Source organism: Balaenoptera acutorostrata, chromosome 5, assembly GCF_949987535.1.
Source record: "Balaenoptera acutorostrata chromosome 5, mBalAcu1.1, whole genome shotgun sequence".
NCBI classification, from domain to species: Eukaryota; Metazoa; Chordata; class Mammalia; order Artiodactyla; family Balaenopteridae; genus Balaenoptera; species Balaenoptera acutorostrata.
The window spans coordinates 58,943,261-58,962,299 of NC_080068.1; positions in this window are offsets into that span (position 1 = coordinate 58,943,261).

Consider the following 19,039-nt stretch of genomic DNA (forward strand, 5'->3'; position numbering starts at 1 on the left):
ATTTTTAATAACACATGAGTGCCAGAGGTCAGTCATTATTTACATAAAAATGGGAACTGAGATGGCAATGCAAAATCAGATGTTAATACAAAGGGAAAATGTTAATAAGAGAGGCTCCTAGAACAAGAGACATTATCCTAGTACATTGAGTTCTTTTGATTATTCATTCTGTACATTTGTAAGTAGACTCAAATCACAATTAAAATAAAAAGTTATCAAGTACTTGAAACGTCTGGGAGCAGCGATGCTTAAGCCTTGCCAATCTTTACCAATGGAAAGATGAAGTTAGAGGACCCACTGAGCACGAAGCCTGTGATCTAGAAGTCACTGAAAATGGATGGGTCATAGGCATGTGATGCCAAGTCACATTATTGAGTTAAAGGATCTAAATATGTCAGGAATAAGTTGGTAGTATACAATAAAGAGTTCAGTAAATATACAAACTGAAAATTTCACGTGATTTTTTATTAAGTAGCAGTTTTAATAAAATTAACATTCTCTTAGAACTTCAATTTTAACAATGTCCTGGCAATTTTACTGTTACAGAATATTGTTTTATTTTTTTCTGGCTAAGGCTCTAGATTTGGGAAATATACATATATACATATACATAAAAATATACATATATAAAATTTTAGTAAGTGGAGCTTAGCCACTTTTTAAATGAAAAATCTTTTTCTTCTCTAAGTCACTGTGATGATGATCTTCTTTGACAATTATTTTATAACTCCAACCCCTCCAAAAAAGATCATGATCTAATTCAATTATATTTCATAACTTAAAGTGATTACACAGAAGTTTCATTAACATAGACCTCAATTATTCAGGTAATGATATGCTTCAAATTTATTAAAATCTTGTTTTTCTTGAATAGCAATTCTATGATCAAAGTGGTAGGTCTAACAAATAGTTATTAATGTGTGAGTATATTTATGATACTATTATTATTAAAAACAACAACAACAACAAGCCCCAAATGGATTCACCTGTGCTAAGCCCCACATCAGTAATCCAAGACTTATACCTAACCTAATTTCAGTTCCAGCTTCTCACAGCAATGTGACCTTTAACCAGTCAATCTGGAATTACCTGGTCAGCACTAATGAGGTAATCTGCCTGACTGACCACTGCCTTTCCCCAAAGGAAAGTGACCTTGCCTGAAACAATGCACTCTTTGCTAGAATAACTTCCTTGCCCTGCCTCCTTCTGACTATGAAAGTGTTCCATTTTGTATAGCTCCTCAGACTCCTATTTGCTAGATGGGAATCTGCCCAACTCATGAATTGTTGAATAAAGCCAAATACATCTTTACATTTTACTCATGGAATTTTGTTCTTTAACATTATTATTAGGATTTCCCTTCAGTCCTTGAAGATATGAACTCCTGACTTGTCATTTTCTCAGCATGTTTTGAGCAGTAACTATGGGCCAGACCATCTCGTAAGAGCATCACATACCTCATTTATGCCTCCAGAGCAATACCAATTGTTTGACAATATTAGTTTTTCCATTTCACAGATGAGAGTTCAGAAACTTAGAGAGCTTGTCTAAGGCTTTAGCAACAGAGTTTGGACTTAAATGCAGAGAATCCACTTTTGGATTTTGCACACATCAGCACCTTACTCTATTCCTTTTACACGTAGTTAAAAAGCTGTAATGAATTTACCCATTAAATGAAACAGAGCTATTAATGTTTCAGATTACTAATGTTTTAATTTTAAAATGCAGTTTTTGAAATTACATTTTAAAATAATTTTCAATTCAGAATTTTTCCCTTACTAGTATTGGCCCTCTCATATTTGAGAATTAATGTGATTGTATTATATTTTCTTGCACATCTGTTAGGTTTGTTATAGTGAATATAAGGTGGATTTGGATTCTGGCTCTATCATTAACTGCCTGTGTAAGCATGGCAGGTTACATAATTTCTTTTTGCATCAGTTTCTTCAGTTAGAAAATGAGAATGATAGCATTACACACTTCATGGGGCTTTCTATAAGATATCAACAAATTAATTCATATGATGTACATGGAACATAGCCCAGCTCACGAAAAAATGCTGGGTCCAAATTTTCTTTTTATTATTAAGTTGTTCTTTGTTAAGTATTAAATGCAATTTTGCATTTGTAATTTATCAAAAATTTTATGAAGCTAAATATGTGTAAAGTATTATCTAAAGCACAACAAATTGAAGAGTGGGCAAGAGAGTTCCATATGCTTCTTCAAGAGTTTTCTATCTCTGTTCTCCCTCAACTCCAATATTCACAGCTACCCATCACAGTTTACCAAGGAGACCATTATGACTAATTTAATCTTATGCTTTACCTTCTTCGTGAAGGCCACACAAAGTCTGAGGACTCCTGGGTCATCCCTCACAACCTGGACTCTCATCCAGTTAGAGGTCTGTGCTTCCCGTAACCTGACCCCACCTCCCATCCCTTCAGATTCACTCTCCAGATTTCTCCACTCAGTTCTGTGCCCCAGAGTGCTGACCAACATGGGCTACAATCAACATTTTTCTTGTACTTTGGCTTCTGATTGGATTCAGCCAATGGCAATCACAGAATATCAGAGAGAAATGGAAGTGTGAGTCGTATATTTATCCCTCAGGCTCCCTCCCTGTGGGGTCTCTATGGGTTGGCATTTTCTAGACCAAAGGTCTTAGCTTCTGTCAAGTGGTCTCTTCATGAAATTCTCTCTCATTCTCTGGGTCCCTCCTCTTGTCCCTTCAGGGTTGGGGGAAGAAAGAGTATCCACTGTCATTCTCCCTTTAGTCCCTTATGTCACTTTCCTCTGCTTTCTCCTACAGCCTGATCTCAGTAAAATCCCTATGCCCTCATCTTCTGAAATATTCCTTCTGAACTATCTTACATCAACTAAAAGTAGGTTCTCCTTTGAGAATGCTGCTACCTCATAAAGTAGTGGCTAGTTTACTCTATCAGACATGTATTATAGCAGGCTTGGTATTTATTTAGAATTATTGTCCCTCCATCCTAAAAATTTCAGTTTTAATGTTATGCCACAGAAATAAACCACTTTATACTCCACCTTGTTGCTGTATTATCTACAATGTTCCCCCTCCATCAATTCTCACCTGGGAAAAAACCAAAGTCTGGGTAAGTCCAACTGGTGCAGCTAGCTTGGCAAGGAAAAAGTTACAGAGTCATGATGCCTGATCATCATTTTGGGATCGATCACCAGCAATATTTGAGCCGAGAACTCTTTCCAGAAATCTTACTATGTTTTCCTAGTTTATTATCTCTCTTACTCATAGGTTTTTCCTCCGCAATCTGCAATACATCTCCCCCATTCTCACATTTAATAAACAGAATTAACTCCCCTCACACCTCCACCTTAGCCAGCCAACCTGCATTTTTACTCATTTCTTCTGCCTTTTTTCTTGTTATTATAAATCAGTGATGCTCATCATCAACACACAGTCTCCTAAAGATTTCTGGGTTTATTTTCATGTATGAAATGCTTGCGGGTGAGGGTGATACTAGCTTCTAGATGGCAGAGACCAGTAATCCTACAAAAACTACAACAAATGTGATAGTAATACCCTCAAAAAAGTGTTTCTAATATGTCTTACAACTTTTAAATGTCTTGCCATGCATTCATGTAGGTAAATATCTGTTTATAATTACCTGTGTCTAAAACATAATTCTACTTGGAAAGTAAGCATAACAAAAAATTTACCTGTCTTTAATGCACACTGAATTTATAGTGAATTTCATTAAGCATATATTCTTAAGCGAAGATTTTACTTTAATTTGTTCAGAAATTTACCAATAGCTGCTCGTCATTTTTGAAAATAAGTCAGCCAAATAACATAGCTTATTATATTTGAGATAATTGGATCTAAACATAATACACGTGTCAGTCCATATCTGTACTTGTTATATTAACATAGATTCTCTTTGACAGTGCAGTCATTTAACTATTTCATCAGGTTTTCCAGTGTAATTATGTTTTAGAAATTAAGCTAGAGAATTATTATTTTGTCATAAATTATTTTATTTCTCATTTTGATTGCAATTAGGACATAATGTTGATATTTTTGAAATTAAATGCAAAGACATTACCTTTTTTAGAAATATAATTTTTGCATAATAAAGGGCAAGTTACCAAATATTTGATACAGACAGAGTTAGTGGGCCTGATGGCATTGAGAACCATCATATACACAGGTCATGCTCCTTTCAAAGCCCAAACCTGCAAAATGAATTTCATGCCCCTTTTCCTTTTCAAAAAAAGTACTTCAACAATTGGCTTTGGCTCTCTCTTGAACCGTTTATTTATTTCAAAATTGGCTGGATCATTCTCCAAAGCATAAAAATGTGTTACAGAATCTCCCATAAAAAATAAAAGTTTTCCTTGAGCATGTCTGGCTGTTACTGTTGTTGAACCCAAGTTCATGCGCCCAATGCACAGTGAGGCCACACAAACCAAAACATCAGTTTGGAGCAAAGAAAGGTTTATTGCGAGGACCCAGCAAGAAGTGGCTTGTGCTCAAAAGACCGGAACTCCTCAATGGGTTTCAGGGAAGAGTTTTTAAAGGCAAATTTGTGGGGGGGTGGGCGCTGCATAGTGTGTGACTTCCTTCTAACTGGTTGGTGGTGAGGTAACAGGGCGGTGTTTCAGGAATCTCAATTAGCAGCCTGCTGGTTCTGAGAAGTCTGGGGTCCAGTGCTGGTGCTCAGCCTAAATTTATCATCTTCCACCTGCATAGGGACCTTCATTCCTGTAGAAGACCTCAGAGATATGTATCAGATTGTTATGCATATGCCTTAAAGAGGAACCAGGACCCTATTTCATCTCTGTAATACTGTTTCTTGACTTCTCCTCCTTTCTTTCTGCATTGCCTCCCTCCCCTAATTAGTAACTCTCTGAATCTGCCCTTTGGAACTCAGAAAAGGTCTAGGAGGTTGAAGCATTTTTCCTACAAACAAGAAACAGGGGACACAGAAAGGCTTTTGTACTGGGAAGGCCCCACAGGGTCCTGCTGGATTTCAACACCCCCGTTTCTGTGATACTTCTCAGTCTTGAGGGGAACAGGTAATGGACAAGAAAGGGAATAATGTTAAGCATAAACTCGGCAGAGGAACTTGATTTTAGGGGGACTTGGTTTCGTTATCACTTTTCTCTGTTCTACTTTACAGTAAAACCTCAAGATAGTTTTACATTCACTTCATTCACTATTTCTTAATTATTTTGTCTTTTTCCCTCTTGAACCCAGTTCATATGGGCATTTCTGCCCCTCCCATGCCAAAATATCTCTTGTTAAGAACAACCCCTCCTCACTGCTAAATCCAGGGTTTCTGTTTTTAGTTTTCTTTTTACTGGACTATCACGGATTTTAACTCAATTATTTAATTGTGTGGGTTTTGCTTTTTGTTTTTTGTTGTTTTGTGTTTTGAAGCTCTCCCTGTTGTAGTGCCCTAGGGATCATTCCTCAGACTCCTTGCCTTCCCCTAGGAATTTCATCCAATCTCATAATCTTAATTGTGATCTATATGCAGGTGATTCTGAATTTATTCCTTCAGCCTGGACCTTTGCCTTCACCTGAAGACTTGTTCTCCAACCAATTATTAGATATCTACACTTGAAGTCTAATAGGCGCCTTAAATATAAATAGTCCAAGTCAGAATTTTTAATTCATCCCCTAAATCTGTTCCTCATACACTCTTCTTCATCTCAATTCATTGCAAGTCACTCTTCCCATTCAGGACAAGCACCTGGGGTCATCAGTTACCCCTTTCTCTCACTCCCCATATTCACTCCATTGGTATTTTCTATTGCTAGAACTAATAGAAATCTTTGAAATCGATGTTCAAAATATACCCAGACTCCAACCACTTTTTACTACCTATGCCATTCTTCCTTAGAGTTAGCTTCACCTAATTAAAAGATTCCTAACCGGTCTTTCTCTTCCCAACCTTGTCCCCTTTTGTTTATTTTTCACCTGACATACAGATTGGTCTTTTCAGAATGTAGTTCAGATCATGTAATTCCCTATCCTTCCAATCTCACTGAGAGTAAATTTCAAGGTTATTACAAGAACTTGCATGAATTGGCCCTCTGCTCACTTCCGACAACCATCTGTATCCACTGCCTTCTCACTCATCCTTGCCCCAGCCCTGCTGCCCTCCTTGAAACTTCCTGATCTCCTCAAGCATGATCTTGCCTCAGGGCATTTGTACTTAATCTTCTCTCTAACTAGTAGGTCACCTCCCTTGTATTCACAGGAAATGTTTTCTAGGGTTTGGAGTATGTCACTTTTTTTTTTTTTAATTAATTTTTATTGGAGTATAGTTGCTTTACAACATTGTGCTAGTTTCTACTGTACAGCAAGTGAATCAGCTATACATATACATGTATCCCCTCTTTTTTTGGATTTCCTGCCCATTTAGGTCACCACAGATAAATGAATCATTCCTCAACCACTCTAGATAAAATAGCCACCTACCCTTTCCCGGCAACCCCTCTAGTCCTCTAATTTGGCTTTTTGTTTGTCCTTGTAATCATTTGACCATTTCTGTATTTACTTCTTTATTTGTTCATTAGCCCTTTCATCCTTCAGAATGAAATCTCCATTTGGGTGAGGGCGTACTGTATAGTCAGGCCACTCAAAATGGTTGTTCTCTTGCTCTCTGTACATCCCCTGCTCTACCAGGGCCTGCTTCACCTACACCCTATTCACGTGACTGACCTTCCTATGTACTTGCCCCAGGCCCCAGCTAATGATTGTTCTAGCTTTAGATCAGAACTCTCTACTATGTTTATCAAAGGGGCTGTGGAGGTTATGCCCCTCTGCTGGTTTCCCTGGTAACTGATGAGCCAACCCAATGTCAATTCCCCCTATAACTGCTAATCTCCCTCTTCCTTCCCCCGGGAGCAAAGACTGCCGCCTTGTCCTGCCCACAGTCTGCTGCACACGGTGGGGTGTCACCGCAGGGCCTTGCTTCAGACATGTAAGATCTCCCCCCATCCATTAAACTATTTATGTCTCTGTTGCTGACTCCAGGCTCTTTCTTCAGGTTTGAGGCTGCGCAAGTACAAGTCTTGCAGGTCTGTGGGATGCAGCTCAGCAGGGTACCCTGACATAATAGGTTCAACAAATACTTGTCAAATGAAAAGAATAACTGACCTAACCTAATAATTAAAAAAATTTTTTTAATCTTCATGTGTTTAAAGTTCATCTTTATTTATTTAAACCTGTTAATTAGCCAGCATATGTTCTTTGCTTTCTAATTCTTACACTGATAACAAATGGATTTTTTTTTTTTTTTTTTTTTTTTTTTTTGCGAAAGACCTGTGAAATCAAAGTCTGAATTAAGAACATTTTAGCAAAAATTTCTTTAAGATTTTCTCAGGCTTCCAATTTTTTGATATATGGTAATATCAGGCTTGCCTACACAGAAAATCAGTACTCACCTAGATTCTGAAGTTCATTCCAGACAAGCAGAGGATGAGGGAAATGCCAAGGGCTACTAGAATAGATCCCTTAGCCACTAATGGCCTCAGGCTGTAGGATGAAGGGTATGGTGTTCAACAGTAGAGTGTCTGCTAAAATTGATTATTTTTTGACATGTTCCATGCTTAGAGAAGCAACTGAAAGAACTCCATAAATTGCTAATAAATGGATTCAAGAAGCTTTGGAAATACAATGAACACATGGAAGAATGATCATGATAATTATATACAAAGTCTATTATACTACCTTGGAAGCATTTTAAAGCCTGAAAACTTGAAATGAATTTCTAACACCTACTTACCTATGACTATGGGCAAGTTACTTATAATTCCTGAGCTTTTATTTCCTGATTTGCATAATGGAAATAGTAACAAACCTACCTCACTTGGTTGTTATGAGGAATAAATGATTTAATACATATAAAGTGCTTAGAACAATGCCTATGTAGGGGAGGAAAAAGTTTCTTTCAACTCTCTTAAGGGTCCCTGGCAGGGTCTGAAAATTAAGCTGACAAAGACAATAACAGGAGAAAAGAATACAAATTTTATTGAGTTTTTGCATGTACATGGGAGCCTTCACAAGAGAATGAAGACCCTAGGAAGTGACTAGAGGAGGCTTTTCTACCTTCGAGACAAAGAAACAATAAATTTGTGAAGAACTGACAAGACAATGGGGTTTGGGCTAAGGGTAGCGGGATTAGGGCTAGGTAGTCCTTATCTTCCTCAAGTAGGAAGATCAGGGTTAATGTAACAAGATTTGTTTGCAGATTCCTCTGGTGCCATCTCTGGATGATAAGAGATGTCTCCAGTAAAAGGAAAATTTATTTCGTGACTTTAGGCAGAAAGGGCGGAGCTTTCTGTGTGTTTACTCCTTGACTGCCTTCAGCTCAAAATGATTTTTACAGCAAAAAGTCATATTTTGGTGGGACATATTCTGGTTTCCTTCCCCTGGTATATAATAAGTGAGCAATATGCATGAACTTTGTTCCTTTTCATTATTCTAACCTGGAATTCTTCAAGTTATCTTAAATTCATCTTTAGTATTTTGAAAGATTAAAAATGAATTTTTAAAATGTTTTTGTCTAAAGATTTTCCTTTTAAATTTAAGGGAAATAAAATCTTCAAGATTTAAATATATTTGAATCTAGTATTTTATTTCTGGAACTACTTTATATGCTGGAGGTCTCTAAGTGTTCAGATTTTGTGAAAGTCCATTTATTTTTCCTAGAAATTAAAAAAAAAAAAGTGTCATTCAGAGAATTAACACCCCCTTAAAAATTGTGGTTCTCAATGAAATAATCAAAGATCAAGCTTCCAGGCAGGCTATTGCTTTCATTCCTGTGCTGGTACCCACTGTAGTTCGCTTTCAAAATTATAAGTACATCACTAGACAGAGTGCTTCACTATTATTATTTAAGTAATCCCATCCCAAGAGATGGGTTTAACATTCACACTCTCTGATGAATGAAAGCTCTAAGACGTGAAAGGGGCAGGCTTAGATGAAACCTGACAGTAAATGCTGTTCCTGTCAGTCAGACCCAAGCAGCCAGTGAGGCTTTGGCGATTTTGATATAATTAAGCTTCATACTTAGCATAAGAGATGGATTTAATCAGCCATATGATTCACATTATATGTCAAATGATCAAAAGTTGACACATGGCATGCGAATGTCTCTTTTCATTCTGAAGGTTATCGTTTATATGGCATAAAATAACAAAAAAAAAGATAATTTGTAAAGAATGTCCTCCCTTTATCTTCTGCTATCTTTTTTAAAGTCTCCTTGTTTTCAAGCTAAATATCACTACATGTTCTCACACAACTGACTTCTAGCTGTGAAAATTTCCCACGGGAGTTAAATAACAAATTGACACTAGTTTGGGTAAAGGTTTCCTAATTAGCTGATCAAGGCTGTCAGGCCATGAGAGGAAGCAAACCACAATGATATGCTTAACACTTAACACATTGCTCTCTCATCATCTTCCACTCCTCCCTGCTAATTCCGTCTGATTAGTTCAGAGGGCTTGAAATCAGTTTAGTTTTTGTAAGGACGCTTTTGTAAGTTTCGGCCTTTCTTTCCTAAATATGTTTGTTGTCAGCAAGCCAAAAGTACACTTAGAATCTTCTGTAAGCTTCATCTGAGGAGGATCGAGGTTTATAATAAGAAGGCTATTTGCATATAAATTATGCCTAGAATGTATGGAGAAGTGGAGAAATGCTACTATTTGGAAAGAAAATAGAGGGCAATCTGTGATATAAAACCGTTTTTAAAAGTTCTGTGGAATTGGATGGTTTGTATGCCTTGTGGCACAACCAGCTGCAAGTTCAGGGGGAAATTTTTGGCAATCTGCAATGCTCCCAGCCAAGAGCTTTTATGACATTTAATTGGAGAGCAACATTCTGTGGGGATGTATACAAAGGAATCTGTGTGATATCAGAAAGTAAAGTTCTCTGCCTATTCTAATACTAGAAAAAGTTAAAACATTGTGGTGGTATTTATGTATATCTGAAACCTTACATACAATTAACAATAGCAAAACTAGTAGAGCACGAACATAGAAAATATTCTATTCTCTTACAACAACTATTCCTTCACAAATATTCTATTCATTACTGTACCGACTCTGCAAAAACAGTGATATTCACAGGGACACAAGTTTTCTGACTATAAATTTGGCTTTAAATGATCAGCAGTAATTTACTCCCAAGGTCATGTTTGAAATGAACTATACATTTAATATCTTTAAATTATTTCGATGAAAAATTTTAACTGAAAAGAGAAAAACTTCCACCATGCACTGAGAGATGAACATACCTAGACATACCATCACTAATCTGTATGTCCCAGATGTATGGGACACTATCCATGATAAATTTGAGCCATCCTTTGACACTCCTGTCCTCAGGCTACAAACTGTGAGAAACCTATGAATTGACTACTGAATGATGCAGCTGTATAACAAGAGGGCCAGTTGAGTAATTTGTTTCTAAGAAAAAAAAAAAAAAAGAATGACAACACCTTCAGGGCATAAAGACACCTAGCTAATGAGATAACACCTTGGCTAAATTAAAGACCTTACCTAGCCTGAAGTCATTTAGATTTGTTCTTTGTTCATTTCTCTTTGTTCCCTCCCCCCTGTTCTCTCTAATCTGTCAGTGACATTCATGTATTTAAACTCCACTGTGATGGTTATATTATATATGATAGCATAATGGTGAGACTTCATGTGAGATGTATGGAATGCAAAGCACTGCAAGTTATTAAGCTACAGAGATTTGGGTTTTGTCTTAATATAAAAGAAAACTTTTGCAAACAGATATCTGCTTAGAAAGCTATTTTCTGAGGGACCAATTCTTCTAGGGAATATCTTTCATTACACCCCTGCAACCTCACTGACTCCAAAACAGACACCATGTGGGTTTCTCATTCCTCACTTTAGTGCATGAGAACTGGATATGGTAGTCTGCCAGTGTGAGCCAAAAACTGAGTGCAATTTTAGGGCTATGAATTTAATCAGGTTAGGTCAACAGGAGAGAATACCATTCGGATAGTTTTAGGATTCACTTCTAAAAGAGGATCTGTTTTTGCAACTGCATTAGGGATTGTGGACTTTATGGATTTCACACCATTTCTTCTTTCCCTTGAGGAGTTATTATTTTAAGAACATGAGAGTCTGAGAGGATAAAAATAGTTCACAAATTAGTGAGTTATAACAAATAGCACATGCTGTTTTTAACTTTACTAAGCCCTCAAATTTCCTTAGTATAATTTAAGTCTCTTAAAGGCACCTGTCCTCTGTTCAAGTCCTCTTTTCTCAATTGTACCTCACTTAAATGCAATACAGCAACTGTTTATTAAGTACATATTGTGCCCAAAACTCTGAGCTAGATACTCAAGATGATAAAAGGTAAGAAAAATGTTAAGAAATTTCCTTTAGGCGAATCTATTTATGATGGCATATAAGGCCTTTAATTATCTCATTCTTGATTAATTTTGGAATTACTTTTCACCTACCAGACTCTATGCTGAATTTACTTAAAACAAAACAAACAAAACAGAGTTAAATTCCTTTAAATAACCAACATGCACTTCACCTTTTACCTGTATTAACTAAGGTTCTTCATTCCCTCTGTAAATCATACTGATAGATCTCCACTATTATTTCAATTCTTCCTAGTACAAACCAACACTTCTCCTATCTAGTGAGTTTGATCCTTGCCGGAAGTACATTTGTTTCCAAATCTTTTTATGCAGTTATGGATGTTATTGCTTTTATGGTTTGATTAACTATTGAGTAAACCAATGAAACATGCAGAGGAAAAACCCGTTATTTCCATGAAAACTAAATTGAATGTTTTAGAAAAGATGTAATGAAACTGAGTTAATAAATTAAGTGAAATGGATAACTATAAAATACAGGGGAAAATCTGAGCCTATATTGCTTTACAAATGTCCTTACATTCCACCTCCATTTTAAAGAAAAAGAAAATTGGAGAGTGCAGATCATGAATTTTGGGTATGATTTTATAAAAAAAATTACATGGAATTCTAGTTCATGGTCCCCATACTCTAGGAAAGTCTAGAATAAATGTATTTGCAAATATTTGAAGTTCGAAAGCCAAATCCAGCCTCTGTAATCTGACACCGAATTGAATCTCAGAGACAGAGTTTTGGGTAAAGTAGAAAAGAATAGCTTTATTGCTTTGCCAGGCAAAGGGGGCTACAGTAGGCTAATGCCCTCAAAACTGTGTTTCCCAACTTGGAGAGGGTAGTGAGAAGTTTCATAGTAATGGTTCAAAGAGGGTGTGATCAGCTTGTGGACATTCTTCTGATTGGTTGGTGGTGAGGTAAGTAGGAGTCAGCATCATCAACCTTCAGGTTCCATCTGGTCTGGGGGCTACGTGGATGTGGGCAACATAGCTTCATTAACAGTTAACTTCTCCCGCCTGGTGGGCATTTCATTATGTGCAAAACAGCTCAGAGATATTGTTGTGTGTATCCGTTGATGGGGAACCAAGACCCTGCCCCAAGGCTGCACTACTGTTTCTCTTGACAGTTTGTTTCTCCCTGGTCTCACATCCCCTCCCTTCCCTAATGAACAACTGCTTGAATCTGCCCGTTGGAACTCAGGGAAGGTCATGGAGGCTGAATGAAGCCTACTTCCTATAACCAAGAAATGGGAGACACAGAGAGGCTTTGTGCCCAGGAGCCCCACAGAGCTCTGCTAGGTATCAGTTCGACGCATGTTTAATGTATTATTAATGTATAATTAAGTTTAATGAACACATGTTTACAATTTCTCACTATAATGGATTGTTTGAAGTAACTAACCAACAAGAAATCTCAATAGCTTAGGGTAAAGAATGCCCATGCTCTCATATCTTGATGTCTTTATACATCAAGACTGTTGTCTGTTCTGTTGGCTTGAAACAGTCAAACTTCCTCTTTTCCTGCCACTTAAATTATTACTTGCCCATTCTCCTTCTTCCTCTTTCCTATTTATGATTGGCTAATTCTTACATGTTTTTTGGTACCTATCTAAGACATATGATATATATGTTAACTTGTTAACAGTGTATGTATGTGTTTGTATATCCCATGCACAGAAAATACTACTCAGGCATTTTTCTTTTTATTTAAAATTAAATTTTATTCTATTAATTCAAATTATTAAGCTCAAAACTCTATTTTTCTTAAATGTTTATAAATATTACTCTTCTATTTATAAAACTAGCACACTTTAACCATTACTTTAAGTGGCTTTTTGATTAATACCCATTCTAACATGTAAACTTAGATACCTTTGCTAAAATTTTAAACTGCATTTACATATTTAATACGTTTGGTTTTCTTATTAAGTACTCCAATAGATCTTCTCAAGTACTTAAATAATACTTGTGAATCTGATAAATTAAACTTATAAATATCTTTACTTGAGAAGATCTCCAATAGATCTTCTCAAGTACTTAAATAATACTTGTGAATCTGATAAATTAAACTTATAAATATCTTTACTACTAAGTTCATTTAAGTGTTTTGGTAAAGTTTATAACCTGAGTAAAATTTCAACTTATAATAATAATTATACATATTATAGTATCATAAAGTACTTTAGGAAGAACTGTTACTCAATTAAGCCAAGTTCTCTGAAGCATTATACATGTGAATAATACTAAATATGCACGGAATATTCCTTAACATAAAAGCAGTTTTTATGTATTTAATTTATTTTATTATTTCTACACCAAACTCTAAATCTTCCTGTGGGTAAAATATACTAACCCACCAAGGAAAAACTATGTCACCCTGTGTCAGGCAGCGTACACCCCTCCCCCAGATGTCCACACCCCAATCTCTGGAAACTATAAACATGTATCTTATGTGGCAAAATTGATTTTGCAGATTGATTAAGATATGGACCTGTAGATGAAGAGGACTTACTGGATTTTCTGCTTTAGCCCAGTCTAATCACACACATCCTTAAAAGAAAGAAACTTTCCTGGTCTGGCTAGAGAGAGATGTGACAATGGAAGAAAGGCAGAAAGATGTGACATAAGAAGGATTCAATTCACTCCTGCTGACTCTGAGGATAGTGGACGGGAGACAGGAGCCAAAGAATGTGGGTGGTCTCTAGGAGATGGCAATGTACCTCAGCTGACAACCAATCTGGAAATCGCAAGAAACAGAATTCTGCCAGCAAGCTAAATGAGCAAGGAAGCTGATTCTCCTTCAAAGTCTCCAGAAAGAAACCAAGCCCTGTTAATACTTTGGCTTGAGCTTGGTGAGACCTGTGTGTGAGTTCTAACCTAAAGAGTTATAAGATAATAAATGTGTACTGGTTAAGCCATTAAGTTTGTGATAATATGTTTCATAAGCAACATAAAACTAAGACAAGTGGCAAGAAAATTCTGAAGATAGTATCTCAGAGTATTTGCATGTTTGTCAGAAATTTAAACCAGGTTGTGAAAACTGAAGCAACAATTACCTGGTACAGTTTCCCCACATCCAAACTGCTGTGTTGAACCCTCGTCTACTATGTTTACAACAGGAGACTTCCAGTCCAAAAAGAGTAGTTTTGTAGTAAATACCCCCATAATTCAAGTTGCAGTCTACCTAACACTCAAACTTTCTATAGCTATATTTCCTGATTGGATTCAACTAATGTATTTGTTATTTACATAATAAATAATGTATGTATTATTCTAGTTTATGATGAATTATTTTTAATATTCTTCTCATAATTTTTATATACTTTTAAAGGACAGCTGATGTGATTCTATATATCTCCAGAAGTTCTGGTGTCACAATTTTCAAAATGATTATAATGACAGTCAGGAAGCCTTCCCTGATTTACACCTTCCCTCTACTCCCCCCCACCACATATGTGTATACATCCGTGCTAGTGTTCCTTGTATGTAATTCTAGAGCAAGAACCCTATTCTATATTTCTGCCATAATACTTATCACCTTATATGGAATTTAACAAAATGTAACTGTACCCTGTACAATAAAGTAAACTTATTGAAAATGAAATAATATACATACATAATATAGGACTAAACTTAATTAGATTAAAATTAATCAAAATGAACTAACAGATGTAATTTGTATTTTATGAAAAAAGGAACCATGTTTATCTTAAAAAAACAAAGCAAAACAAAAAAGATGGAAAACGGATTATAATCATTGTTCCGTTAATTATTTTTTAATGAGGTATAATACCTATACAATTAAATTCATCTCTTTTTGGTTGTCGTTCAGTAGCAAGAACAATGAACGGTTTGAAGTCTGAAGTTTTATTCTGCTTGCAAACTGACAAGTTAGGCTGCCACAGTTACATGGGTGCTGGCAGAAGAGACTCTGGGATCAGAAACAATAGACTTTATTACTCATAACAGTAGCATTTGCTGCAGTTTTCTGAGCTACAGACCCCAGGCCACAATATAAACAGGGCTCGATGATACCCACACATGCAGGGAGGTACACTACAGGAGAGAACCGCATGATTTAGGAAACCCGAATATTTTATAGTGGGAGCAAGCCTTCCCCAAAGGGAGACTATATCTTTATTATTCTGGATAGTAAATAAACCGGCCCTGTATTCTGGAGAGAAATAAGACTTCTAAGACTATTTGTTCTATAAATACTCTTGAAAAGATTGTCAGGAAAAAGACAGCACCTCTGCTTGTGAGATGTTCAGAGACATGAGAAACCCACAGAGAATTGTCTCCCACCAATATCTACTTCTTGTTTCTACGTCGTCTTGGCTTCTAGTGAATTTTCCCATGGGTACACCATTTTCTGGCCACTCTGATGAATCTGAGCAACAGAGACTGGCACCAGATTTGTTCAATTTCTCCTGTCAGTATTTAGTTAAGACTATTATCAACAAGATTTCAAGCAGTGTAATGAGGCCAGCTAGCAATATGGACCTTAACCTCGTGCTCAAGAGTCCTGGCTCCAATCTGGAGAATGAACCCATAAGCCAAACCATCAGTGTCTATCTTAGAGAGAAAAGTGGCTTTCTCCTTAGGTTTATGAATTGCACTTTCCTCTTGGCAGAAGGTATTACTCTAGGTGCAGCAGAATGTATTAGCAAGTGTATATACACTGTTTTGGTTCCTAGGGAGGAAGTTAGAACAAGTCTATCATTCATAACAACCCTGGCCAGTGACTTGGGAATGACCTGACTGCCTCCAAAGGCCAGAGCTGTGTCATTGATCACATTGACTAAAGTCAGGTACAAAGTTCATATGATCTTTTCTAATTAAATGACTCCCTTCCTTGGTATAACTGTCCCTAAAACACACAAAATTAATGAGCCATTTATCCCTCTGGGAAGCTTTCTTGAATGAATTAGTTTTCCATGGCTCCTGTAACAAATTACCACAAATTTGGCCACTGGAAATACCAGAAATTTATTCTTTAACACTTCTGGAGGCCAGAAGTCCAAAATCAACGTGTTGGCAAGGCAGCACTCCCTCTACAGGCTCTAGGGAAAATCTGTTCCTTGCCTCTTCCAATTTTGGTGGCTCCAGGTTTTACTTTGCTTGTGGCTAAATCATTATAATCTCTGCCTCTGTGGTCACGTTGCTTTCAACTCTTCTGTCTGACAAGTGTCCATCTGCCTTTCTCTTATAAGGACACTTGTCACTGGATTTAAGGCCCACCTTGTAATCCAGGGTAAACTCATCATCCAAAGATTCTTAACTAAATTGCATCTACAAAGACCGTTTTTTTTCCCCAAATAAAGTAACATTCACAGGTTCTGAGGATCAAGATGTGAATATACGTTTTGAAGTCCACCAATCTGCTAAATACAAGTAACCAAGCATAGTTTCATTTTTGAGATTTCTTTACAGTCATTTGAGAACCACACGACTGACTGTGGTATTGCCTTAAACAATTGAAAAGTCTCCCCTAACCACCACCAGGATACAAGCACCATGTTTCTCAGAGGCAAGTTAATTCCTGGCTTTCCTCAAGAAGTACAGTTCCAGGAATGTACGTGATACCCCTAGAGGGAAATTGTTGACAACTGCTGGTGATCTGCAGATCTGACCTACATCACTCAGGGAGTGCAAGTTGATGGCACCTTCAACATGGCCTCTAGCTGGCTGGTAAGCCTTAGGGTTCCCAGTTCAGTTAGGATAATTACATTCAGTGCATGCTGATGGAAAAACTGCCTAAGGCTGTCAATACAACCTGCCTTGTTGTCCAGTCACTGACTGGATGGTATTTGTTCATCCACGGAACGGCTAACAGCTACAGGAATGGGAGCAGGGCAGACACGCAGAGGTTCAGGCAGATATTTTGCATGGAAGATACAGGACATGGCACCATTCTCTGCTGAGTCTAATCGATGTCTAGGCAAGATTAGGTGGACCATCTGTCTAAACACCTCAAAATGGGTATATAAGACTTACATGGCTCAGTTCCTATCAGGGCCCAGTAGCCAAATAATAGCTACTTGTCAAAGGAGATGTTTCTGGTAACTGTATCAGGGAGGCAACTAGTCCAAGGCCCTACGAAATACTCCAAGGTGCAGGATGCTTCCATTTCCTAGTTTCTTTCGGTGACATAATCAACACTAACCATTTTTACTCACCGTCCTTCTGCCCCCAAATGTATGAAGTTTTCATTCACACTGACAATCTATTTTCCAGGTCTCTGGACACCAACTGGGTGTCTTACAGTTTGATTCATTTCTGACACTAACCTCCTGGAGTAAGCATCAGATCCCACAAATTAAGGGTTCGGTCCCACAAGACTGTCCCAACTGCATATGCCAGATGCAAGTTCCCAACTTCTAGGACTTCTGACTGACCAGCTACAAATTTAGGTGATTTCCATACCCTGCCCCCAAGGTTTGATAATATGCTAAAATGGCTCACAGAATTTAGGAAAAGCTCTTCACTTAAATCTACTGGTTTATTATAAAGAATATTATAAAGGATACAGATGAACAGCCAGATGAAGAGGTACATAGGGTGAAGTCCAGAAGGGTCCTGAGCACAGGAGCTTCTGTCGTGTGGAGTTAGGGCATGCCACTCTCCTGGCATGTGGATGCATTCATCAATCCAAAAGCTCTTCCAACCTTACCATTTAGGTGCTTTTATGGATATTTCATCACATAGGCATGATTGATTATTAATTTAATCTCCCTTTTTCCTTCTCAAAGGTTGGGGAGGGTGGAACTAAAACTTTCAGGCTTTTAATCAAAGCTTAGTTTTTCTGGTGACCAGCCCCTATCCTGAATTTATCTAGGGTCCCACCAAGAGTCACCTCATTGGAACAAAAGAGGCTCCTATCACCCTGGAAATTCCAAGGGATTTAGGAGCCCTGTGTCAGAAACAGAAGATGCTGTTATCACCCCTATCACTCAGGAAATTACAAGGGTTTTAGGAGCTCTTTGTCAGGACCCAGAGACAAAGATCAAATATATATTTCTTATTATGCCATCATCAGTCACAAGGATTTGTAGTTCAGAACGTTCTTTAGTGTTGTGGGACCACAAAGGTAGTAGCTCTTCTCTACATGTAGCGATCCCCTGGTTGGGAGAACACCCACTGCAATGTGCAAGATGGGGAAATCTATGCATATAACTACTCAGCGATTCCTACTATATATTCAGATAGAAAGAAAGTAATAGTAGTACATTAAACTGGTCCAAAGGGCTGTACTCACAAGGTCGACTATCTTTCCTGTCCCATTGTGATTTCTGTGTGTGGTAGATAGAATAATAGCTTCCCAAAGAGGTTCATGTCCTAGACCTTGAAATCTGTGAATATGTTATGTTACATGGCAGAGTAGGAATTAAGGTAGCAGATGGGATTAGCTGCCATCTAATGGAATGGTATGAATCAGCTGACCTTAAAATAGGGAGAACATCATGGATTATCTGGGTAGGCCCAAGGTAATCACAAGGATTGATAAATGTGGACTAGGGAGGCATAAGAGTTAGTGTCAAAGTGATGTGGTATGAGAAATACTCTACTAACTGCTGCTGGCTTTGGAGATGGAAGAGGACTACAAGCCAAGAAATGCAGGCAGCATCTAAAATC